This window comes from Lepus europaeus, chromosome 8 (assembly GCF_033115175.1).
Source record: "Lepus europaeus isolate LE1 chromosome 8, mLepTim1.pri, whole genome shotgun sequence".
NCBI classification, from domain to species: domain Eukaryota; kingdom Metazoa; phylum Chordata; class Mammalia; order Lagomorpha; family Leporidae; genus Lepus; species Lepus europaeus.
Window position 1 is genome coordinate 39,645,529 of NC_084834.1, and position 27,963 is coordinate 39,673,491.

Here is a 27,963-nt window from a genome sequence, read left to right on the forward strand (position 1 = left end):
ATCCTCCAAATAGCTTATACAATAACTGGAAGGTAGTATTTTCTAAAGGTTATATGTCTACCTTATTCAAATTAATGCATTAAGTGGATATACAAGTGTAGTCTGAAATTAATTTTTCCTCCGAGTTTTCAAGACAGGTCAATTATCTTCCCTGGCTACTGATGCTGCTGAGCTCGGTAGTGCTTTGATTTCTTCTGTGTGCTTGTTATCCCTGGGAGTTATTAGAAATTTTAGGATGCTCACAATGTTCTGAGACTTCACTAATGTGTGGCCTGGTATGGGTGTGTCTTTCTCATTCCTCGTTTGTCTTTTTTCTGTTTTCTGGCAGATATTCCCCCAAGTTTTAAAATCTAATATATTGGTGGAAACAAATATTCTTAATCTCCTTGTGCTATCTATTTTGTGAAGACTTTTTTAAAGATAAAATTTCTGTTCCCATTTTATGGCTGTAATCTTTTATCTAAGATTATTAATTACACTGTTGGGAAAGTTTTACTCAGAGTTCTTTTTCCCACTGGTTTTATTTAGCCTTTCATGTCTTCAAACGGCTAATGATCCCTGACTTCCACTCAGTCTGATTTAAAGATCTGTACACATGGGTGAGACATCTCTGTAGGGTGAACAGATGGAGTGCCCACTGTTTTCACAGGAATCCTCAAGCGTCAAATGTATAGGTCTGTTATTTTTGTCTAGCTTGGGTGAAAAACCCTCCAGTCTCTAATATTGTTGCCAGGAGTATAAACCTTCCTGATCTCTGTGAGCCAAGCAGGGACACTGGGATCAGCAGGGATTCCACAGTCTTCCCTCTGTAAACTTTCACTTACTCTCCCTGTTCCAAAATGGTACCTTCTATTAGGCTTCAGAGTACAATGTCTACAGAAAGTAGAAATTCTCAGATTTAATTCCTCCAGAGAGTAAATATAACTTCCTGCTGTGATGGAGAACATTAGGGGAGGAATCTTGCACCAGAAATAGTTCATTAAGCAGTTCTACAATATCTTAGCTGAAACCCTTGGACCCAGATATGTTTAATGATTCAGATTTCATATTTTATAAAATGATATGGTACACAACTGATATATTACCTTATGAGATCTGTAGCAACCTTCTTAAACACATTGAATGTTCTGAAGTGGAACATGAATATTCTCACTAGGATGGAAGCATAAAGATTACAATTAGCTTTACCTATTTTAGATCATATTTGACAGCAAAGTAATTTGTCTAATGTCAAATTTTGCTACAAAGTGAGTTTTAAAAGTTTTCTTAGTTTTCAGAAGTTTTGGACTTAGAAGTTGCAAGAAAAGGATTACTGAACCTTTATCTCTCACCTTTGGCTTTGAAAATAACAATGCCTCCAATTCCTCCTGTAAGTCTTATTGACTTCTCCCTTTGCAAGCATAGGGTTGTGTTTTTCTGTTCTAAGTTTGTCACTATCTGTTCATCTGCTTTCCTTCCATCTCCCAAAATTTGATTGATGTATGCCTTCCACTTCTGTATCTTCTACCATAATGTTTGAACAGGTACCTCTTTACCTGTATTATTCCTTAACTGCTTCCTTAATGGAATTCAGAGAATTAGCAGAGATCATTGGATGCATCCAGTATACCATGTTTAACTTGAATTCACATGGAAATGTTAACCAGAACCCTGTGAATGAGATGAAAATGGTTTACTGAGTTAAGAATTATTTTTTTTCCTCTCTACACTGGTTAATTTAAGAGCTCATTTTGCAAGCATTAAACGGGGCTATGCTTTAAGTCTGAGCCTGAAATTCACTTATTAAGAAAGAGAAAAGCAATCTGTGCTCCACATATATGGATGAAAACTATGGGCTCAGGACTAATCACATTATAGGTTTAAGTTTCCACAGCCTAGGACTCAGGATTCATATACCTTTTGTGTCTTTCTGGTAGTCCCACAAGGTGTCTGTACTTTTCTATCTTTCTTTCTTTAATTAAGAATTTATTTTTTATGTGCTGGCTCACTTCTCAAATGGCACAATGGCCAGAACTATATCAAGCCAAAGCCAAGAGCCCTGAGCTGCTTCCAGGTCTCTCATGTGGGTGCAGGGATCCAAGCACTCGTGCCACCTTTCACTGCTTTCCCACGTGCAATAGCAGGGAGCTGAATTGGAAGCTGTACTTTTCTTGAGCTGAACCACCTCATTGATTTTCAGCTTCTGGTTGATGAAACTGGTTAATCCCTGGGTGTTGATGACAACATGGAAGAAATCAAGAAGACTTCATTCTCAATGCCATACATTCCATTCATCATTGTTGACACTGGATGAATCCTGGAGAGATTTTTCAACATATTCATTTAAACCAGTTGATGTACCCTTTTAGCTTGATGACTTCATAGGCACTTTCCACCGCCATCTTCTGTACCTCTTTCCAGTTTTCATTATCATTGTCTATTCCTATATCTGGAAGCAGTTTCAGGAGAGAAACACCTGTCACATTCACTCTACTCCAGACATCCACACTTGAGTCACTGTGTTCTCCCAAAATCTAGGCATGGCAGCTGCTGTGAAGAATGTCAAGTTTTCAGACATGAGATAGCAAAATCTAGCAGAATCCAGACTATACTCACTTCTAATAACACAATGCTTGGGCAGTCTACTTAATTTCCAGATTACCTATGTAATTGGGTGGGAAATCATAGTTATGATTCAGTCAGGGGCTGGTGCCATGGCTCACTTGGTTAATCTTCCCATATGGGTGCCAGGTTCTAGTCCTGGTTGCTCCTCTTCCAGTCCAGCTCTCTGCTGTGGCAGGGGAAGGCAGTGGAGGATGGCCCAAGTGCTTGGGTGCCTGCACCTGTGTGGTAGACCAGAAAGAAGCACCTAGCTCCTGGATTTGGATCAGCGTAGCTCTGGCCATTGCTGCCATTTTGGGGGTGAACCAACAGAAGGAAGACCATTCTCTCTGTCTCTCTCTCTCTCTCACTGTTCAACTCTATCTGTCAAATAAAATTTTAAAAATTATTCAATCAGGACTGTTTTTGATGATCTGCCAAATAATGAACTTGAAGACATTTGCATTTCTCTGTACCAGGTTGAGATGAGTCTCCCCCACTTGCTGATGGACTCTTGCAGTTACCATGATGATCTTAGAATTTGTGGTCACAGGGGATCTAGAATGTGTGAATATGGAAATGACACGCTGACTTTGATCATGGGAAGATTACAGAAGAAAAGCAGAGGAAGTACATTCCCAGGGGAGAGTTGGAGAGATGTGTGCTTTGGGATTTCTACAGAGAGACATCGTGGAGTAGTGTGGGGAGTACAAACATGCAGCAGCAATTGAGGACACGACTTTTGACTCCTGCAGCCAGGGGTAGGAGGAGACATAATTTTTTTCAAGCGAGCATATGCCTCTAGATGGCAATAAAGCAGTAGACACTCCATTAAGCCACCAAAAAGCCATCAGAGGAGAAAACCTACAAATGTTTCCACAAATGCCATAAAAATAAATGTAGAAATACAAGAAACATTAACAAGGAAGACAACATGACTTCCCATAAGGAACACAAAAGCACCTCAATATTAGAATGTGAAGATGGAAAGATTGAGGAAATGTCTGAAAAGGAATTCAAAAGAATAATCATAAGATCCCTCAAAAACACAGAGAAGCAAATACATGGGTTAAAGGAATCCATAGATTATATTGATGAAAAATTCTGCTGGGAGATAGAGGCACTGAAGAGAAATCAAACTGAAATACTACAAATAAAGAAGATAATACTTAACCACAGACTTGATGAGGCAGAAGAAAGAATATCTAAGCTAAAGACAAATCTTTGGAAATATCTCAGATCAAAAACATGAAGAAAAAATTAGAAAAACTGAAAATAGTGTTCAAGGCTTAGAAGATACTGTCAAATGATTTAGCATTTGTCTTGGAGTTCGGTAAACTAATTTAAATGAAATAATAGCAGAAAATGACACTAATTTGGAGAAAGATCAGGACATTCAACTACAGGAAGAACATAGCCCCCTTAATAGAGATGATCAGCAAAGATCTTCGCTACAACACATTACAGTAAAACTTTCAAAAGTAAAAACATCAAGAAAAGATTCTAAAGTGTGCATGAGAGAAACACCAGATAACCAGATAACCAGATAAAAGGATCTCCAATTAGACTGACAAGGAATTTCTCATCAGAAACCCTGCAGGCTGGGAGAGAATTCCTAAAAGAAAAAAAAAAAACTGTCAATCCAGAATACTTCAGCCAGAAAAGCTCTCATTTATAAATGAAGGTGAAATAAACACCTTCCCAAACAGAAACTGAAAGAATTTGTTACCACTCATCCAGCCTTAAAAATGATGCTTAAGGGTGTGCTACACATAGAAATGGAGAAAGGTAGTCATGATTATGAAAGAATGTAAAGGCAGAAAATCTTCTAGTAAAAGTACAAAGTTAATTCAAAAGAAACAATAGGAATATTTATAGAAAAATGGCAGGACTAACTTGTTATTTATCAACAATAACCATGAATGTAAATGGCCTACATACTACAACTAAAAGATGCAAACTAGCTGAATGGATTATAAAACAAGAGCCATATATTTGCTGCCTATAAGAAGCACATTTTAACAACAAAGATACATGTAGATTGAAAGTCAAAAGATGGAAAAATATATTGCATGCTAATGGAAAGCAAAATTGAACAGGAGTATCCATCCTGATATCAGACAATCTAGACTTTAACACAAAAACTTTAACACAATCTGGACTTTAACATAAAAGAGACAAAGAAGGTCATGATGTAATGATTCAGGGATCAATTCAACAGGACAAGGAGATTATAGTAATCGTGTATACTTCCAATGCCAGGTTGCCTGGCTACTTAAAAATATATTAATGGATCCGAAGGGAGACATAGTTTCCAATACAACAATAATGGGGGACTTCAACATCCCACTTTCATTAATGGACAGATATTCTAGAAAAAAAAATCACAAAGAAACAACAGATCTAATCTACATTATGGAGCAAATGGGCCTAACTGATACCTACAGCACTTTCATCCCATGGTTGAAAATAAACACTTAATTTTCATCAGCTGGTTCACCCTTCAAATGGCCACAATGGCCAGTGCTGGACCAGGTTGATACGAGGACCCTGGAGCTTTATTCAGGTCTCCCATGGGGGTGGCAAGAGTCCAAACACTCAGACCATCTTCTGTTGCTTTCCCCAAGCCTTTAGCAGGGAGCTGGATCAGAAGTGAAGCAGCAGAATGTGAACTGGCACCTATATGGGATGCCAGCATCACAGGTGGTTCTTTACCTACTATGCCACAATGATGGCCCTGCATTTTAACATACTTAATAGACATTTATTTTCATCCTTTTTGTTTGGAATAGCTATTCTGATGTGCCTATATATGGAAACAGTAATATAATTTATATGGACAACATGCTTGATTTGTTTTGAATATGTAATCAAAATAATTTCTAGAGATTTATTTATTTATTTATTTGAAAGACAGAATTACAGAAAGAGGGGGAGTGACAGAAGGAGAGAGGTCTTCAATCCGCTGATTCGTCCCCTAAGTGGTTGCAGCACCTGGGGCTGGTCCAAGTCAGAGCCAGGAGTCAGGAGCTTTTTCCAGGTCTCCCACATGCATATAGGGGCTCAAACACTTGGTCAAGTCCTCTGCTGCTTTTCCAGGCATATTAGTAGAGAATGGGATCAGAAGTGACATAAACTGGTGCCTATATGGGATGCTAGTACTGCCGGTGCCAATTTAACCTGCTACACCACAACAGTGACCCTCAAAACTATTTTTATATAAAACTTTTGATACACACACACACACACACATATAAATATCTACTTTGTGGAAGCTTATAAATGGATTTTTTGAAAATAAAAATAATAGTTTTTATAATCTCTATTGTTGTTGCCAAGATCTTTGTCTTCTCTTTTCCTTAATTAAAAACCAAAAAGAAATTCTTGTAACAGCATTGCTACAAATGTAGATTTGCAAACTTTGTTTAGTCAAACCAATGGTTGAGAACAGTATACTTCTATAGTTTTAATGACCTGTGATTATTTCAAAATTTACTGTATCTGAGTGAAATGGAAATTTTTTCATTTGATTATTGTTTCTAGCCTTTGCTTATATTCCCACTGAACTATGGTCTTTTTACTTTTTATTTGTTGAACTCTTTATTTAGTGGAGCATTAGGCCTTTGACTATAATGAAAATTAAAAATATGTTATCTCAAAAATTGAAAGAAAGGAATAAAGAAAGAGAGGAGGAAGGATAGAGGAAAGAAAGGATAATGGAGAGAGGGAGAGAGGGAGGAAGGGAAGTATCATTGTGTTCTTAGAATTATATCTGTGAACTGTATAGAATCCGTTTTCTTTGTATTAATACCACATTAACATGAGAATTGATAAATAGATAAAATTATCTTAGGTTTAAAAATTTTAATGGTTCAATGGTCATTGTCAGAAATGTTTAAACATTCATGATAGCCACTCTTAACTTAATTGCAATAGCACAAAGGCAGCTCCTCTTTTTGTATATAATCTATTATCACAGCAGTATTGGGTGTCATTATTTATACTCCCAATGATTTTTGTTTTATTCTTCTGTTCAAAAGTCACTTTTTATCCTCTAGCAAGATCATAGAACCTACCATTTCTTTCAACTTTTCCTCTTCACTTAATATTTAAAAGCAAATTTAGGAATAACTAATGCTTATAAAGCACCTACTATGTCCCTTAAAATCTTCCAATGGTCACTACTTTTATTAAATATTTGTGAGGCTGGTGCATTATCATCATCATCATCCCCACTTGATCAATAACAAAAGCGCCAGAGCCCTGATCTGTACCTGGAGTGGCTCTCGCTGTCCCAGGGACTGTCCAAACTGAATAGCTATTGACTTGGTGTATTAACAAAATTCATCAAGACCTGAAAATCTTAGCAGGGCTCTACTGCATTAGGGATTTAGGAGAAACTTTGTCTTTGGTAACTGAGTAACTGTGTGTATTAAAGGGAGACCACCTGATATCCCACCAGCTCTGCTCAGCTGTCTGACATGCAAATTTGTAAACGAATCAAGCTCCAACAGAATTGTGTTTTCTAATAAGCTAAGCAATAAAAATCCTTATGTTGTTATACTGGCTCACTACTCATACTTTACCTAAGCTTAGAGTTGCTTCCTCACTCTACACTGCATTTCCACAGGCTCATGGAGGTTAAGGTCAAGAATAGGCCAGTGTTTTCATGTTTCCAGTTTTCCCTTTGACTGAGAGCATAGGCGGTGCCATTCCTGTGACAGAGAGCAACTGCACTGCATATGATACCCCAGGGAGAATGATTTTTCATAACCTAACTGACAGATAGCAGCCCTACAGCCAGTCAGCCATAAAAACAAGCATATTTTCTGCTAATGTAGGTAAGGTATTCTGTGTAGGGGGATTTTTGAGCTGTGGCTTATGATCATTTCACTCTGAACAATTGAGCAATTGCGGTCTGCTCTTGAGTGGAGCTGGAAGCACAGTAGTCCCTCTTCTCCTAACTGACCTTCTCCTACACACTCCCCCATCTCTCCCTGGATGGATATGCAGTGATTGACATCAGAAGCTGCTGCTATGGGTGAAGAGTAGTGAATTAAAGCAGGTAGAGAGGGCTCTTACATCTTTGTGGCCTCAAAGAAAGGAAGATCAAGAAGATCTTGCACATTTTCTCTGTGTATCAGTTTGCTCAGTGGAACTAAAGAAATGGAATTCTGGATACAATCATAGCTACCCAAGATTTAATAGGATAGGTACTTTCCCCATGCTGGTTAGCAATTCATTTGCGTCATTAGTTCAAGTTTATCCATTATTCCTTTAGCAGTTACTTGACAATATTTATTTATTAATTATCCAGAATAAGACATTTTCCAGTTCTTCATGTTGTATCCAAACTATGGTAAGTTGTCTCAGGCTAATAGGGATTTTTATGTTTTTTAAGTGAAATGAAAGATGTAAAGGAATAAAAACATGCTATGATCAATCTTATGGCAAAATATATGATGTTATCATAAATATTTATTTTATACTTGTATTCAAAGTTTCTAGGACTAGAAAATGCCAATACCAAAAAAGACATAGACATTGGACACTTATGTAAAGTTAACTCAAATTATAAAAACCGTTGTCTGGCATTCACTATTTGCAAAACATCATGCTAGATTAAACATGCAAAAATGAACACAACTTCCTGTCAAAGAGCTCATCTTCTATTCGAGAAGCCCACAGGCTAGTTTTGTACAAATTAATTCTAGTACACTCATAATAGTATTGTTATTAAAATAATTATCCCATATGCCGTTAGAAATATTATTGTAAAATAAAAAGAACTAAAATTAAAACAGTGGGGTAGAAAGAGGAACCAAATACAATCTACATCTGTCTGATGTTTGCTATTTTACTGACCCTGGTTTTGGCTGATGTGGGCTAGCTTGCCACGCGTCTGTTCTCACTTCCTCTTGAAAGTCCCTTCCAAATCATGTTCTTAATGAACTTGCCCTCCTAGATAGACACTAACCTTGCATGAGGGCTTTTCAATGAGCTGCATTCCTCTTAAAACAAGCTCAAGGTCTATTTATGATGAACAGAGATTTCTCATTATTTCCAAGCCCTAGAGATGATATCCTGGTATTTATTATTTTTTATGCGATAACTAAAAAGCTAGAAGCTTATTAGTCCCTGGTGTTCTTGTGTCCTCCCTTTTAGCTGGTTTCTCAAAGATTATAGAAGGATTTGGGAGATATTTACCAACTGAAGTTGTGTCAAGATTACAGGCAACTCTACTTGGAACCAAAACTCTCATTCATTAAGGCAAGAGCCAAAAATCCAGCCCTCTAGATAATATTTGATGGAAATTCACATGGAAAAGCACAGGGCCAAACTGACTATTTAAATTAATAGAGTGGAAAATGGGCTACAAAACTGCCATAGATCATAGACTATGAGAGATCCCAAGAATCTGATAATTCACCAGGGTGTGACGTTTGGACTCTGCATACACAGGCATAAAACAATATCCTTTCTCATAGTCCATGAAATGCTTTAGTTTCAATCTATTAAAGGAACAGATCATGGGAATAGGCACCTGATATCCTTCAGGATATTTGGCTACTGCAAAACATATATTTGAATCAGCATTCTCCCAAGAGTCAGTGTATCTGGGCTCAGGTGCCTTTTGCTTGTGGTATTTAAAAGTTGATTAAAATTGCATTCTTAGGAAAGGTGGAATTCTATTCTTTTAGACTCTCTATTTTAGAATCTGTTTCTATCAAAGCATGAACGTTTGTGTGGGAGAAATACAATTATAACCCAGAACGTTACACTTTCACTGAGAGAAAAATATCCTGAGGTTTGCTAGTTGAAAATAACTTACGTAGTTCCATGCATCTGAGCTTCTTCTATTACACAGCTGTGGCAGATTACACCTTAGATCTCCAGAGATGCTCAAATATAGGTTTTGCTATCTAAACAGACTTGCCAGAGAGACTGCAATTACCCTGTATTTTGAGATTTATAGCATATGGTGCAATTTTAAGAAATACAAACAATTTTCAAATGTTTTAAATATTTGTTATTTCACATGTAATTTACAACCTCAGTATCTCAAGTTTCATCAAATTACAGCTTCAGTGTCATTTTCATATTGAGGGCTTTTGTGTCCTTGTCACTTAATGGCAGAGCTTGGGGGTGAAAAATCTTGGATTTTATAGTAGAGTATCTCTAGCTTGCTCTTTGCCTGGAAGTAAGCTTCAATTTCCTTTGCTTATATAATTCATGCATTTCTTCCTGATCCACTTTAACATTTTTGTTCTTTTAGGTGGTGGTGTTATTACTAAAGATAACCCAGAGACCAGACTCTTTGTTCACTTGCCTGTGTGGCTGGCTGCCACTTTGTGAATCTTCAAATCATTCATGGAAATGCACATTATAAAAAAGCCACACATGATCTTCAAATGTTTTGCCCCAAAATAAACTTATCTTTTAATTGTATTTTTTCATTAACAATATGTAAAGTCTATTGATTTTTATATATTTGAAAGTCAGAGAGAGAGAGAGAGCAAGTTCCTATCTGCTGGTTCACTTTCTAAACTTTCTAAACAGCCAAGGCAAGGCCAGGTCAATGCCAGGAGCCAGAAACTCCATCCAGGTCTTTCATGTGGGTGGCAGGAAACCAACTCCTTGAGCCGACATCTGCTGCCTCCTGGGATGCGCGTTAAATGGAATGCTGGAATGGAAGTGGAGGTCGGTCTCAATCCCAGGCAGTTGATACAGGATATCATATGCTGTGCCACAACACAGGCCCCTCCAATACCTTTTTGAAGTACCCATGTAACGTTTAAATTGAACTATGCCCTACTAAGAATAGGACATATTCCTTGTCTTTGGAATCTTCATTGCTCTTTTCCAGCTAATCTCTGGGAACATCTGGTAGCGGCAGAGTGAATATAAAGCACCCTTCCATTTGTGACCCATCTTCAGAGGGGAAACCACAAGGTATACTGGTGTTAAACTGTATGTGGCCTGAAAACAGAGCCAAACCAGTTTTTACTTTATTTATATTTTGTACCTTAGATAAGCACTTTACAATATTCTGATTGCCCCAAAGACACAATTTGGATAAAGTCTCCTTTTCTAATTCTCCCTCCCCAACATCAAAGTTATATGAAAGTTGTAGTGGTTTCATATTAACTTTTTCATTTATTTGACAGATAGAGTTAGACAGTGAGAGAGAGAGACAGAGAGAAAAGTCTTCCTTCCGTTAGTTCACCCCCCAAATGGCCACTATGGCCAGATTCACACCGACCCGAAGCCAGGAGCCAGGTGCTTCCTCCTGGTCTCCCATATGGGTGCAGGAGCCCAAGCACTTGGGCCTTCCTCCATTGCCTTCCTGGAACACAGCAGAGAGCTGGACTGGAAGAGGAGCAACTGGAACTAGAACCCAGCGCCCATGTGGGATGCCGGCACCGCAGGCGGAAGATTAACCAAGTGAGCCATGGCGCCGGCCCTCGTATTCATTTTTAAGTCTCCCAGCAAAATCACTCACATCTATGTTTCATGAGTGTTGGGCTAATCTAGGCCTGTGAGAGATTATTTTCATCATTTCAAGTTCTGAATATTATATGTAGGTTACAGATAAAGTCTTAGGAGCCAATAATGTTCGTTCATCATTACAACTTACATCTCCCAGAATTTTCTATTACTTGGAATTAAATATAAGGTTATATGTTTACTATAGATAGGCAAGAGTATGAAAGATAACATTTACAAGGCATTTCCCAAACATTAATCTAAGAGAAAAATAAATATTATATTTTATAACAGAAAGTTGTCTAAGTTTTACAACTAAATTATTTATTACTTGACAATTGTATAAGTTGGGCATCAATTAGACAAGCAGGAAAAAAAGAGACCACATCACAAAATGTTTTTTTTTTTTTTTAATGAGAGAGAACATGAAGGGCCTGTTATTGGGAATACACCTGGTAATTTAACTTTCTACAGTAATAGTCACACAGTGGCATAAGTAACCAGCTTATAAATAAATTGCAAATAGCACCGACACAGGAAAACTATAAAGTAATAGTTCAAGGTACACAGATGATGAATGTAGATGAATGTGAGGCCAGTGATTTGCTAAGAAAGGATGAGTGCAAGCATGTCTATGTCCTGTGGCTACAAGTAACACATTTCCACTAAAGCAGTGGCTAAAACAACACAGATTTCTATACATTTCTGGAGGTCACCAGTCTGAAACGGGTCTGGCTGGCATAACATCAAGGTATTGGCATGCCTTCCATTCTGGAAGTGCTAGGGCTAAATGTGTTTTATTTATTTATTTTTTTTTTCAGCTTCTGAGGTTGTCCACATTCCTGGCTCCTTTGACCTTCAAAGTCAGCAATGGCTGTTCAAGTCTCTCTGGCATCATGTCACTCTAATACTGGCTCTTCTGCCTCCCTCTTTCACACGGATGGACCCTTGTGATATTGCCTGGACAATCAAAGAGGCAATTCCTATTTTCAGCTCAACTGCTTAGCAGCCTAATTTCACTTGAAGTCATAATTCTCCTTGCCATGTAATCCAACATATTCCACTAGCAGGATCAAAATATGAGTATCTGGGAGGTGGGACCTTTTCTCTGCCTACCCTAAGCAAGTTTGAAGTTAAAGCTAGATAGGAGTAGGAAGCTCTGGGGTTCATTTGCAGAGTAGAGTGACTATAGACGATGAGAATATACTCTATATTCTTTTTTTTTTCCAAAGTACAGTTTATGGATTACAATGGCTTCCCCCCTCCCATAACTTCCCTCCCACCCGCAACCTTCCCCTTTCCCGCTCCCTCTCCCCTTCCATTCACATCAAGATTCATTTTCAATTCTCTTTATATACAGAAGATCAGTTTAGTATATATTAAGTAAAGATTTCAACAGTTTGCCCCCACATAGCAACACAAAGTGAAACATACTGTTGGAGTACTAGTTATAGCATTAAATCACAATGTACAGCACATTAATGACAGAGATCCTACATGATATTTTTTAAAAATTGATTAATTTTCTATGCAATTTCCAATTTAAAACCAAGTGTTTTTTTTCATTTTCAATTATCTTTATATATGGAAGATCGATTCAGTATATACTAAGAAAAGATTTCATCAGTTTGCACCCACACAGAAACACAAAGTGTAAAAATACTGTTTCAGTACTAGTTATAGCATTACTTCACATTGGACAACCCATTAAGGACAGATCCCACATGAGACGTAAGTACACAGTGACTCCTGTTGTTGATTTAACAACTTGACACTCTTGTTTATGGCATCAGTATACTCTATATTCTTAAAAAAAAAATCAGGAGAAAGGTTTCTGAATGTTTTCACTATAAAGAACTGTAGAAATTTTAGGAGACATTTTCACTTGCCCTGATTTGGAGGTAAAATCACACATGCACACTCACACATGCATTCTATTTATCACCTAAAAAATAAAATAAAAGGACTATAATATTTTTCAGTAATATGTTATAGCAAATATCACCTATCCCAGTCAAGTTAGGACTGGCTTTAACTTGACAATTAACTGTAAGGACTGACTCCATAAAAGCCTAATTATTTGCATCTGGGGATCTACTATAATACAGGTCATCCTCCTGAGCATGATTCTCAATGGGTCTCTTTCCCATTACCACTATCCAATTTTGTCCCAACATCTGATAATTTTGCCACTGAAATATCTCCTGAATTTCTTCCCTTTGTAGCATCCCTTACTTTAGTTCAGTTTCCCATCATATTTCACCAGAACAATTTCATTTATTCCCTAATAGGTATTGTGTTTATAGTCTGTGAAGTTGTTCCATATCTTTCCTGTACAAGTATCAAGTGGATTTTTAAAACCCACATGTATTTATGTCATTCACCTTTAAAAATCATTCAATGGTTTCCCATCCTTCACAGCAGGAACTCTCATCTGCATTGGAGGAATCAAAATCTTCTTTGAAGACATTTTGAAATACACCACTATTTATCCACCCGTCCCAACTTTATAAGATGCTGCCTTAGGGATCAAACACCCTCCCTATCATTAACAAACCATTTGAAAATCACTGTATATGTGTTTGGTACACTACATAAGCACAGAGTGATTGTTTTGTCCTCTACAGTTCCTCAATGTCTTTTTCTTCTGTAATAGATAAAATCTCCAGCAATCCACTGACCTATCTAATCAACTGTAGGTAACATGAAATCATAGGATCATCAAATACAGCTGGAGAGAAAATTTGCCAAACAGAAACCTGAGGATGATACTCAAAATGTTATTCTCTTACCATTTACACAAAATGTGTTCACCAAAATCTGTCAATTACGCTTATTAGATAGCTCTCAGATTTTTCTGGTTCCATGTTATAAAATTTTTAGCTATACTCAAAGAGCAGGTATTTCCCTATTACTTGCTTAGGTTGATTAGTTGAAACCTTGTAGCTGGGGAAGTGTATGTGGTCAGCTTTTTCGTTTTAACCCCACTCTTCTTCCCCTAAGTTTGTAAGCATGGTTTCCAATCTTTTTAACCAGAGCAGAGGAATAGATATGTGGGCTGGAACTAGACTACTCAACTGGTACATTCCGAAATTGGTTCCATACTCTCAGAACCTCACTGAAATTCAAAGCCTGCTTCTTCTTGGGAGGTAAAACTTTGGGTCCATTTAACAGATCCTTTCTCTTTGAGCTAGTGTTTCTCACAGCAGATTAACCTATGGTTTATTTTCTCCAGTGTCCCGTGAAATTCTCTCCAAAAGTCCTCCCCCAACTTTCTCATATATATTTTTTTAAATTCAAGAAGACAATTTTTTACTCTGAAGAAAATATTGTAGAACAGAGGAATATACCTATATCGTGTTTTGTAAAGGAATTTATTGATACCTTAGATCCTCAGGGTCACAGCAAATACATGAAAACTATGACAACATAATTCTCATGTTAATGGAATATTAATACAAAGAGAATCAATTCAGTCTAATTCATAGAAAAAATTCTAAATATGATATTTCCATTCATTCTTCCCTTCCTCCTTTCTCTTTCCTTTTTTCTTTCTCTTTGTCACCTTTCTTTCTTTCTCTCTTTCTTTCTTTTTATTATTTTTTATTTCTTTCTTTCATCTTGTTTTTAAGATAACATTTTTTTTTGACAGGCAGAGTGGACAGTGAGAGAGAGACAGAGAGAAAGGTCTTCCTTTTGCCGTTGGTTCACCCTCCAATGGCCGCCGCGGCCAGCGCACTGCGGCCGGTGCACTGTGCTGATCCGAAGGCAGGAGCCAGGTGCTTCTCCTGGTCTCCCATGGGGTGCAGGGCCCAAGCACTTGGGCCATCCTCCACTGCACTCCCTGGCCACAGCAGAGAGTTGCCCTGGAAGAGGGGCAACCGGGACAGGATCAGTGCCCCGACCGGGACTAGAACCCGGTGTGCCGGCGCCGCAAGGTGAAGGATTAGCCTAGAGAGCCGTGGCGCCGGCCTAAGATAACATTTTTAATTTACATTACAGTCATTTTCTTTATATTGGTGAGAAGTTGAAGGTTTTCTATTTTAGTTTTACTTCACGGGGCGATTAATGCCATGAGCTAATTTGACTGAGTCACAGATTCCCAGATAATTGTCCAACATTATTCTGGATGTTTACATGAGGACGCTTTTTGGATGAGGCTAACATTTAAATAGATTGAGTAAGGCAGATTGCCATCCAACGGATTGGATGAAATCCTGGAAAGGACTAAAAGGCTGGCACTACTACAAGTAAGAGAGACTCCCTCTTGCCCAGCAGCCTTTGAAACAGGGACATAGCTTTTTCCTGCTTTATACTACAACTAAATTTCAGTTCTTCCTGGGTCTTGATTTTTGGACAGGGACCACACCACCAGTTCTCCTGAGTCTCTAGGTTGAGGGCATGCACACACACACACATCTTAGGGTGCTTTAGAACACTTGGTAATTTATCTCACAATTCATTTGGGTGCCTTATATGGTCAGCCCAATTCCTGTTTGAACATTCATTTACATATATGGTACGTAAATGAGAATTTTTTTAGAACAGTAGATCATGCTTGTGGATGGTTTAGAGGCAGAAAAAGCAGGAAAAGTCCTTCCTCAAGATCTGTGCTGTCAAATCCAAAAGACATTATTAACATGTGGTTATTTAAATTTAAAACAATTAAAACAAAATGAAATTTTAAAGAACTGAGCATCTCACTGGAAACAGGCATATTTCAAAGCACTTGACAGCCATATGTAACTGATGGTTATTATATTACATGGAGCAGATTCAGAACATTTTCCTCTTTCTGAAAGTTCTCTTGGGTAGCATTGTTTCATGTATGTTCAAGTGCATTGGAGAGTGTACCATGCCCTTCCTCCTTCAGCCTAAGCCATCAACACTTTCTAATATGTCTTAATCCAGGCTATAAGAAAAACTTGTCTTAAGTTTTAGAAGTTTAGACTTCACCCAAAGTGGAACACTCTTTCTTATTCTCTTTTTCTTCCTGTTCAACTTTTTCTTTCACTGGAATGTCCTTTATACTTTGGAATTTTCCTTATTTCCAGGAAAATGAGATAGTTCCTATGATGCTTCATCTAAACATCTACTGTAACACTTATTGACTATTACATTAAATTGTTATTGTTCACATATTCTCCTGAGTGTTCACTTAGTTCTGAATGTCTAAAAGACATGGATTGTGGCCAATGTGCCTGTATATAGCATCCCCTACACTACTTGGCAGGAAAAAGATTCAAGTATATTCCTAAATAATTTGGTTGCAAAGTCACGTTAAACGTTAAAGGCCTGAACAGTCCAGATAAAGACACCAATTGGCTGATTGGGTTAAGAAACAAAACCCATCTATTTGCTGCGTACAAGAAACACATCTTTCTAACAAAGATGAGCACAGACTGAGTGAAAGGCTAGAAAAAGATATACCATGCCAACAGAAATGAAAAAAGAGCAGGCAAAGCCATCTTAATATCAGATAACATAAATTTTACCACAAAAACTATTAGGAGAGACAAAGAGGGGCACTATATAATGATAAAGGGATCCATTCAACAGGAAGATATAACGATTATCAATGTATATGCACCTAATTACAGGGCACCGGTTTATTTAAAAGACTTGTTAAGGGACTTAAAGGGAGACTTAGACGGCAATACAATGGTACTGGGGGACTTCAACACTCCACTCTCAGAGATAGACAGATCAACAGGACAGAAGATCAACAAGGAGACAGTAGATTTAAATGACACTATAGCCCAAATAGACCTAACAGATATCTACAGAACTTTTCATCCTACACATAAAGCATTTACATTCTTCTCAGCAGTACATGGAACCTTCTCTAGGATTGACCACATACTAGGCTATAAAGCAAGTCTCAACAAATTCAAAAGAATTAGAATCATACCATGAGGCTTCTCAGACCATAAAGGAATGAAGTTGGAAACTCGGGAATCCCTAGAGCATATACAAACACATGGAGACTGAATAACATGCTCCTGAATGAACAATGGGTCATAGAAGAAAATAAAAAAGAAATCAAAAATTTTCTGGAAGTAAATGAGGGTAACAGCACAACATACCAAAACCTATGGGATACAGCAAAAGCAGTGTTAAGAGGAAAGTTTATATCAATAGGTGCCTACATCAAGAAATTGGAAGGGCACCAAATAGATGAGCTTTCAGTTCCTCTCAAGGATCTAGAAAATCAGCAGCAAACCAGACCCAAAGCTAGTAGGAAAAGAGAAATAATTAAAATCAGAGAAGAAATCAACAGGATTGAAGCCAAAAAACATTACAAAAAATCAGCCAAACGAGGAGCTGGTTTCTTGAAAAAATAAACAAAATTGACACACCACTGGCCCAACTAACTAAAAAAAAAAAAAAGACCCAAATCAATAAAATCAGAGATGAAAAAGGAAACGTAACAACAGACATCACAGAAATAAAAAGAATCATCAGAAATTACTACAAGGACTTGCGTGCCAACAAACAGGGAAATCTATCAGAAATGGATAGATTCCTGGACACATACAACCTAAATTGAACCAGGAAGACATAGAAAACCTAAACAGACCCATAAATGAGACAGAAATTGAAACACTAATAAAGGCCCTCCCAACAAAGAAAAGCCCAGCACCAGATGGATTCACTGCTGAATTCTACCAGACATTTAGAGAAGAACTAACTCCAATTCTTCTCAAACTATTCAGAACAATCGAAAAAGAGGGAATCCTCCCAAATTCTTTCTATGAAGCCAGCATCACCTTAATTCCTAAGCCGGAAAAAGATGCAGCATTGAAAGAGAATTACAGACCAATACCCCTGATGAACATAGATGCAAAAATACTCAATAAAATCTAGCCAATGCAATATCACATTAGAAAGATCATCCACCCAGACCAAGTAGGATTTATCCCTGGTATGCAGGGTTGGTTCAATGTTCGCAAAACAATCAACGTGATACACCACATTAACAGACTGCAGAAGAAAAACCATATGATTCTCTCAATAGATGCAGAGAAAGCATTTGATAAAATACAACACCCTTTCATGATGAAAACCCTAAGCAAACTGGGTATGGAAGGACATTCCTCAATACAATCAAAGCAATATATGAAAAACCCACGGTCAGCATCCTATTGAATGGGAAAAGTTGGAAGCATTTCCACTGAGATCTGGTACCAGACAGGGATGCCCACTCTCACCAATGCTATTCAATATAGTTCTGGAAGTCTTAGCCAGAGGTATTAGGCAAGAAAAAGAAATTAAAGGGATACAAATTGGGAAGGAAGAACTCAAACTATCCCTCTTTGCAGATGATATGATTCTTTATTTAGGGGACCCAAACAACTCTATTAAGAGACTACTGGAACTCATCGAAGAGTTTGGCAAAGTAGCAGGATATAAAATCAATGCACAAAAATCAACAGCCTTTGTATACACAGGCAATGCCATGGCTGAGGAAGAACTTCTAAGTTCAATCCCATTCACAATAGCTACAAAAACAATCAAATACCTTGGAATAGACTTAACCAAGGACGTTAAAGATCTCTACGATGAAAACTACAAAACCTTAAAGAAAGAAATAGAAGAGGATACCAAAAAAATGGAAAAATCTTCCATGTTCATGGATTGGAAGAATAAATATCATCAAAATGTCCATTCTCCCAAAAGCAATTTACAGATTCAATGCAATACCAATCAAAATACCAAAGGCATTCTTCTCAGATCTGGAAAAAAAGATGCTGAAATTCATAGGAAACACAGGAGACTAGACTAGACTAGACTAGCTAGAGCAATCTTGTACAACAAAAACAAAGCCGGAGGCATCACAATACCAGGTTTCAGGACATACTACAGGGCAGTAGTTATCAAAAACAGCATGGTACTGGTACAGAAACAGATGGAAAGACCAATGAAACAGAATAGAAACATCAGAAATCAATCCAAACATCTACAGCCAACTTATATTTGATCAAGGATCCAAAACCAATCCCTGGATTAAGGACAGTCTATTCAATAAATGGTGCTGGGTAAATTGGATTTCCACGTGCAGAAGAATGAAGCAAGACCCCTACCTTACACCTTACACAAAAATTCACTCAACATGGATTAAAGACTTAAATCTACGACCAGACACCATCAAATTATTAGAGAGCATTGGAGAAACCCTGCAAGATATAGGTACTGGCAAAGACTTCTTGGAAAATACCCCAGAAGCACAGGCAGTCAAAGCCAAAATTAACATTTGGGATTGCATCAAATTGAGAAATTTCTGTACTGCAAAAGAAACAGTCAGGAAGTGAATAGGAAACAGACAGAATAGAAAAAAATATTTGCAAACTACACAACAGACAAAAGGTTGATAACCGGAATCTACAAGGAAGTCAAGAAAACCCCACAACATCAAAACATACAACCCACTTAAGAGATGGGCCAAAGACCTCAATAGACATCTTTCCAAAGAGGAAATCCAAATGGCCAGCAGACACATGAAAAAATGTTCAATATCACTAGCAATCAGGGAAATGCAAATCAAAACCACAATGAGGTTTCACCTCACCCCGGTTAGAATGGCTCACATTCAGAAATCTACCAACAATAGATGCTGGAGAGGATGTGAGGGAAAAGGGACACTAACCCACTGTTGGTGGGAATGCAAACTGGTTAAGCCACTATGGAAGTCAGTCTGGAGAATCCTCAGAAACCTGAATATGATCCTACCATACAACCCAGCCATCCCACTCCTTGGAATTTACCCAAAGGAAATTAAATTGGCAAACAAAAAAGCCATCTGCACATTAATGTTTATCACAGCTCAATTCACAATAGCTAAGACCTGGAACCAACCCAAATGCCCATCAACAGTAGACTGGATAAAGAAACTATGGGACATGTACTCTATAGAATACTATACAGCAGTCAAAAACAATGAAATCCGGTCATTTGCAACAAGATGGTGCAATCTGGAAAACATCATGCTGAGTGAATTAAGCCAGTCCCAAAGACACAAATATCATTTGTTTTTCCCTGATCGGTGACAACTAACTGAGCACCAAAGGGGGAACCTGTTGAAGTGAAATGGACACTATGAGAAACAGTGACTTGATCAGCTCTTGTCCTGACCATTGTAATCCATAAACTGTACTTTGGAAATTTATATTCATCAAATAAAAGTTTAAAAAAAATAAAATACAATATACAAATCTTAAAAAAAAAGAAAGATACCTGATACATTCAAGTATCCTTTCAAAGTGTTAGTGTGTATATGAAGGTACCACATTCTATAAATAGAACAATTTTAATGAAGTGTTCAAGCAAGTTATGTAATGAAGCTATTTACTTGGTGTCCATTGTGATCTAATGGTATATATGGGTGTCTCTATAGGCAACGGTGTCATTAGTACCTATAACACATGTAAGCAGGGTACTTGGTGGTGTTCATGAATGTTGCACTGAGAAAGCATCTTTTCTTTTTTCAGAAAAGTGAAAATATTGGTGTTCTTGTTATACAAATTGCTCAAGTATTTGTATATACCTCATGCCCAAACACCCCGGATTTCAAAATAAACTAAATCTTAGGAAATTTGTGATGTAACAATCAAACTGCAGATTGCTGGGTTATTGGGTTCATAGAGCAGATTGTGGTTTTGAGGTCTCCAGCAGGTGTAAACCGGAACCTGGCAGGGCTAGAAAGAACAATGTAGCTGTCAGAGGTAACCACCTGATGGCAACAGAGGATAGGGCCCCACAAAGCTACTTCCACCAGGCTGGAAGCTGGGCTGGGTTTCCCTAGACTGGGCTGCCATAACGTCTCACATTTGTTGGAAATTTCTTCCCCAGAAAAAGACTCCAGGCAGAAACTCTGACCTAAGTCGTTTCACACACTGAGAAAGGTGCTTAGCATACCACACAGAGGAAACCCCATCACCTGCACGGGGCCAAACTCAAATCCCATTGAAGTTTGTGTTGGACAGAATTTTTGGCTTGTAGAGGTTAAAGTCGCCTGCAGTGCCGGCATGGGCGCTGGTTTGAGACCCAGCTGCTCTACTTCTGATCCTGCTCTCTGCTATGCATGAGAAAGCAGTAGAAGATGGCCCAAGTCCTTGGACTCCTGCACATGTGTGGGAGACCCGAAGAAGTTCCTGGCTCCTGGCTCTTGGCTCCTGGCTTCAGATCAGTGCAGCTCAGGCCGTTGCAGCCAATTAGGAAGTGAACCAATGGATGGAAGACCACTCTCTCTCTCTGCCTCTCCTTCTCTCACTGTGTTAACTCTGCCTTTCAAATAAATAAATAAATCTTAAAAAAAAAGAATTTGTGGCTTATTCTCACAATTCCACTCTTAAACTTGGGGAAGTACTTTGCTCTTCTCCCTACTTTCTGATCTTGCTTTTCCTGATGGATGACAGCCTTGGGATCTTTTTTGATCAGCTCTTTTTATTATCTTGGGAGCTTCTGCTATTTTCCTATATTTCCATCTTTTCAGCATTTCACATGTGATCTGATGGTGTCTATGATACTTACCTCCAATGTAATACCATATGGAACAAACTGTGATTCTAGACAGCAGTGTATCAGGAAACTTGAATCAAATACATTTTCAACTTGAATCTACTTTTAGAAATTAGAAGGACTAGAGGCTGGCGCTGTGACATGGTGTGTCACCTGGGGTAACATTGGAGGATGTCCCAGCTGTTTGAGCCCCTGAACCCATGTGGGAGACCCAGAAGAAACTCTACTGGGTTTGGACTAGCCAGCTCCAGCTGCTGTGGCCATTTGCAGAGTGGAACAGCAAATAGAAGATCTCTCTCTGTCTCTGTCTGTGTCTCTCCATCTCTCTCTGTAACTCTGCTTTTCAAATAAATAAATCTTTAAAAAAGAAATTAGAGGGGCTATACTAACATGTTAGGTGCTATAATACAAAGAATAATAATACATGATAAAGTCTTGAACAAGAAGCTTCATCTGGACAACCAGAATTCAAATGGACATTTGGTTCTGAAGGTTGAGCCTGTGGGAACAAATGGAATGTAAATTCTGTCCAGACCCGGGAAGCTGACTCAGTTCCTGCAGGCCCATATAGAGATTAAGTGATAGGATTTATCTTGGCTATGAATTTATGCCTCACTATTGAACCTGTCTTACTACATATATGCACAGATTATTTAATGTTTTAGCCTTTGACAGTATATTCTTTCTATTGATCAAGTTGATTTCAACCATGTCATTCTAGTATTTCCTTTAACTTGTGGTGAGAAAATTAGAATATTTTCCAAAATTGTGATCCTCAGTTCCTACCACCTGAGGCAGACATCAGCACTGTTAGAATGAGCTCCTTGATTGTCTAATTCAGTTGAGTATGGAGGGGCTTGTGAAAGACCCAGAGTCACAATAGCTTTTTAGTTTCTGAAATTTTCACACCTGTTTTATAACAATGTGCAGAGGCCACCCTGTTGTGATACTAACCTGAATTTAAAAAAAATTAAATTTTTATTTATTTGAGAGAGAGAGAATAAAAAAGAGAGAGCTCCCACTCACTAGTTCACCCCCCAAATGCCCACATAGCCACATCCTAGCAAAACTGAAGCTGGGGGAAGCCAGAAACTCATTCAATATCTCCCACATATGTGACAGGGATGCCAACCACTTAAGCCAACACCTGCTGCCTCCCAAGTTGTGCATTAGCAGGGAGCTGGAGTAGGGAGTAGAGTCAGTACTTGAACTGAGATATGCCAAAACATGGCATGGAAGCATCCCGAGTGGCATCTTAACTACTAGGCCAAATACCCACCCTATACTTGAATTCTGTAGTTCTGGGCTTTCAATACAAAGAGCTACATTGAGTTCCATCTGTAGATTTGCCATTCTGTTATTTCATAGGACTGAATCTTCAGTTCTGTTGCTCCAAAGAGAAGAAATGATGGCAGAGGGTCTGGCATTAGCAGTAAAAGGTTATCTTAAAAGTCATGCCTAATTGCCTTCTTTTAATATATCTGGTAGCCACCAAATGACCATTTTAAAAACTGATCCCCATACTTTTAAAGTGGAGGAATGTATGGACTGGGTAGGATATATGTTTACATATGCTATACAAGAGTAGTTCAAAAAGTTCATGGAAAACATGCTTAAAACTAAATTTATTGTGGTGCAAAAAAATTATGAAATCACAAATACTTTTTTCATAATACACACTTTCTATGAACTTTTTGAAGATTTTCTATGAACAAATGCATGTGTTTATTTAAATTGGCATCTATTGTGAAATACATACCTTTCTATATTTTATAATTGGAAAAAATTATTTGCAGGCCAAAGACTCAAATTCATGTAAGGAAAGAGTAGTTCCTATGTACTTAAGTTTATTATTTAATTCTATACCCATAGGGACTTTTTGAAGTAGATGGTTATATCTCAGTTTTTCAGGTCCAAGGTCACTGTAAAATAAGACTAGCTATTAGTGAAATAGTTATCTGTGGCTTAGCCCCACAAAGGTTAATTCTTACCCACAAACACTGATACAGAGGTTAATAGATGGGTGGCTTTACTCCAGTTGGCTACTGAGGAATCTGGGTTTCTTCCACTATGCAATCTCATCATCTCTGAGACTTTCACTTCCAGATACACAGAGAAGGAGAATGAGTTTGGAAAATTACTTGGAATGTTTTAGGAGCCTGGGCTGAAAGAGGCTTATATCACTCTCTGACCCCCAGATTAGGCTTGGTCCAGCTCAGCCATTGTGGGCATCTGGGGAGTAAACCAGCAGTTGGGAACTCTCTCAGTTTCTCTTTCTCCCTTAAACAAATAACACTAAATAAATCACCTTTAAAAAAAAATCGGGCTTGTGTTCCAACACGATGGTCTCTGTGTCCAAACAAGCATGAAAATTTCTTAAGAAAGAAAGCTATTGCAATTAATTTCTGAGGCCTTCAAAAGGCCCTCCAAATTCAATAGAATTAGAGAGCCAAGGAGCAGTATTAATAACCTCATTCTACTGCTTGACTTCAAACTTACAGGCAAGGTAGCTGCAAGTAATGCTGAGAAACAGAGAGGTGCACACTGATGTGCTAATAGTTCCTGGGCCCTTCACAAAGCAGAAAAACCCCAGAAACTCTAAAATTTATATTAGAAAATACATTTGATAAATTTATTGGAAATCCCACAGGTGATTTAGGAAAATGAAAGAATATCTCAAACCTTCTTTATAGGACTTTTGCTTATCAAATACAGGTATTGTAAGATATTTCCTGATTTTTTCTTGGACAATAGTAATCAAAAAACAAGCATGACCTCGGCTAACAAAATATTCAAGGGTCCCCATTCTTGAAACTGAAAAAAACTTTTAATAGAGTCAGTATGTATTTTTTTTATTAAATACTAGTTAAATGGTGAAGAGATATGGCTTTCCAATATATTTATTGGCACTCAAAATAGTGTTTCTATCACTAAGAGTTTTCTAGGTAAGAAGTTTAGGGAAGCTGCATGCACAAAGTTTCAACATGTACTATTTTAGGCATTAACAGTTCTTTCTGAGTCTACCACTAACTAAACAGCAAATACCTAACGTAAGATTTCATACTATAAATATTGCTTTAATTTTCCCAGTGAATAGTATAATCTTTTGATTTTACAATTGTTAGTTTAATTTATGGATGCCTACTACATGTGGCATAGCCAGTAACTTAGAAAATGCTAAGATTTACAGCAAGTAAAGTACATTATATTTGCCTTCCTTGCTGGTTGTGGTGTAGAAGTAGTTAGGTTTTTAATCTTGACTTTATTGTTTTGACATGTGATCTGGGGCAAGTTTTTCCAATTTTACAAGTCTCAATTGTTTAATCTGAAAAATAAAGATAAACCTAGCTTTTTGAGAGGTTTATCAGAGATTTACAGTTAAATCACTTAGTTCAGAATCTAACATATTGTTCTTTGAAATTTTAACTATAATAGCCATATAAACAATCATTGTGGATGTTGCCACTATTATCTTAGTCTCAATTTCTCTTGTAGATAATAATATCTAAGTAAATGAAGTGTATATAACATGTCTGATATATAATAGGCACTCAATTGAAATTATTTCCCTAACCTTTCCTAGCCAAATGGAACCCAAATATATCTCTCTGTTCAGCTGAAGGAAATGTGGTACGGTTTGGGGTACATCCTTTAGCTTCTAACAAGGTCCTTTAGTTTCTAATTCTACAAATAGACTTCTTATTTTTCATTGCTTGTGTATAGAATATATATCATCTATTATGGGCGCCATATATAAAAATGAGTTATAGTTTGTTGAAACAGTTGGATTTTTCTCTGTGCTATCTTCAGATTTAGTGCTCATGTTATGCTGCCTTGGATAATGTTCATTGTAATTACTCAGGCTTTAATTCATAAAAATGCCATCATTTGGCAACAGTATTAGACCCCCAAGGACACAGACTGGGTATCAGCTACAGCAGATCACATACTGCAGGAATTGACTCTTTGATATCAACTTTGTCTTCAATATTTTTAGCTGATGATTTTAAGCAAGGAAGAGAAGAAAGAATGCCTAGAGAAAAATTTCATCAGACTTTCTGAATTCAAAGATGGTTAATGTAATAGTGAAATGAATTTCCCTTCAGAATGTGTGGTGTTTTCTAGTGAACTGTGGGTTTTGCAGTACTAGATTAAAGTGAAATCCTTAACTGAACTGAAGAAAGAAGAGGCTCTGAGCGAGTTCAGCTGCGTCTCTGCTTTAGTCTTGGAGTGGAGAATGCTCTTGAAAGCAATTCTGCTGTCTTGACAATTTCTCTTTCTCTTTGGGATTTATGGAAATAGCAGGTGTAGGAGAGTTGTTATTCTTGTTCTATATCGCAGTCTTTCTCCCCATCCATGTTTCTTTCTTAATTAGGATTATCTGCCATCTCATGCTGCTAAAATTTAGGTAAAAGCCACGGTTCTCCAGGCTTTTAAGCAGCAACATTGTCAGGAAGACCAGCTTCTGGCAGGAAAATGAAATTATTTTCAGTGTTAAACAAAGTAACTGCAGGATTCCACCTGCAGCCCATGTCCGACTGGGAAATGATAAAAGATGAAGTCAAGATATTACTCACTGATCAAATGGATTGCCTTTAGACATAGCTTTTAAAGAAACCCACCCCAAATCACACAGTTGTCAACCTAAAATGTAGTAAAAATGAGCTAATTGGGGGAATTGGAGATTAGCAGACCCTGATTAAGGACCTAGGCAGAGGAAGCCGTGGAAATGCAGCGTTGGGAGAGCCTGAACCCTGGCTGGATGCATTCGAGGGATGCACAATTGTGTGCGTGTGTGGTGTGTGTGTGTGCGCCTGTGAGTGTGCTCCATTTGAGAGAGGCAGGAAATGTTCCAAAACATTAATGCTGCTTCAGGGAGTTGTGGTGTACTAACCTAAACTTGCTTATTTATTGGGGAAGAGGTGCTGGCCCTTTCCAATCTTTTCATATTAACTATGACCTGTCAGAAAAATGTGGAAAAGATGGGTATTGACAACATGAACTGGAGGGTTGGGGAAGACCAGCCAAGCAGGGGTAATGGGAGAAAGTTGGCAGCATGACTCACACCTCTCAGGTGATACTGATGCTTCTTAAATTGCTACAGGGCAGGAATCAGCATGTCTGTGCTTGTGCAAAATGAATGAAGACCCACTACCTATTCATCTTCAAAAGGCTTTCATTTTCCCAAAATAAGAGCAGCTTTGCTGGGCCAAAATAATGATCTCTTCACCACATGAAGACCTGTGCGTTCAGAGTAAAGGCAGTGTTTAAAGAATGTAGATGAAGGTTCTTGATGTGCACTTATTTTGCAAAACATCCATTTAAATCAATAGAGCAGTAATATCTGTTCTATGCAGTTAGCAGATAGCCCTGATGAATGCCATTCTGTACCCAGATGAGAACATTCTTTCTATGGTTCAGCAACACGTTTGGAGAGATGGTTTTGCTTCAAGCCATTTGCTTGAATTTAGCTCTTCTTGTTTTCAAATTGGTTTTAAAAGTATTGCAGAAATGTTCTTGATCTCTCTCTCTCTCTCTCCTCTCTCTCTCTCATACACACACACACACGCACGCACGGAAACACGTGTGAAGTCAATGGGGAAGTCCACAGGTAATCTTGACCTCCAGAGCACTTCTTTCATTCTCAGAAAAAGTTGACAGGTGATAATACAGAGAAAAAACATTAGGAAGTGTAAACTATAGAGAACAGTCACAAGGTAATCATTAAGCTCAGGTGAGCAGCAAGACGGCCTCTCATGTGCCCGGCTCACGGAACAGGTGGTACAAGGCCGTGTAGATAGCAGAGAGTACAGCTTAATAGAAACTGTGGCCTGTAATTATTTGGGAACTGACAGTTGCTGAACACCCCTTCTAATGATAGCTGACGCATGTCTTGAAACTTTAGTTAGGAGACAGTAAAGCATTTTACAACCACTGCAGGCACCTAAGTTGCTGCCAGCTTCCTTGCTGGAGGGGCAATGGGTGGGACATGCCAGGACTTTGTACTTAAGATCAACCTTTTTAACAAAATATTTAAACTCTTGAAATGCCTTCAATTACAGGTACAAGCACTATTTTTTGGATTATAATATTTAGGGAAGGTTAGTGATGGGTACTCTTGGAGCCTTAGGAGAATTCTGAGTTCTCCAGAAAAGTGCCCTATAAACTCAAGGTATAATTAGATGGATCCCTGTTGTCATTATTTCCATTTAAACGTGCTTCTATATGTGGTTAGAAATAAAAAGAAGTTTGTGGAATGTAGTCTTCATTGGCAGGAGAAATGTTGACCCTCGAAAGAAAAGCTCCATGTGAGAACTGTCTTCACTGCTGCTGATGCATGAGTTTTTGCAGGAGTGCAGTAGTACCATCCACTGCCTT

At 38.0% G+C, this 27,963-nt stretch overlaps 1 pseudogene; it reads right to left on the reverse strand.

The window, feature by feature from the left end:
- Window positions 1-27,963, reverse strand: part of LOC133765252 (L-lactate dehydrogenase B chain-like) — a 63,025-nt pseudogene that overhangs the window by 18,387 nt on the left and 16,675 nt on the right.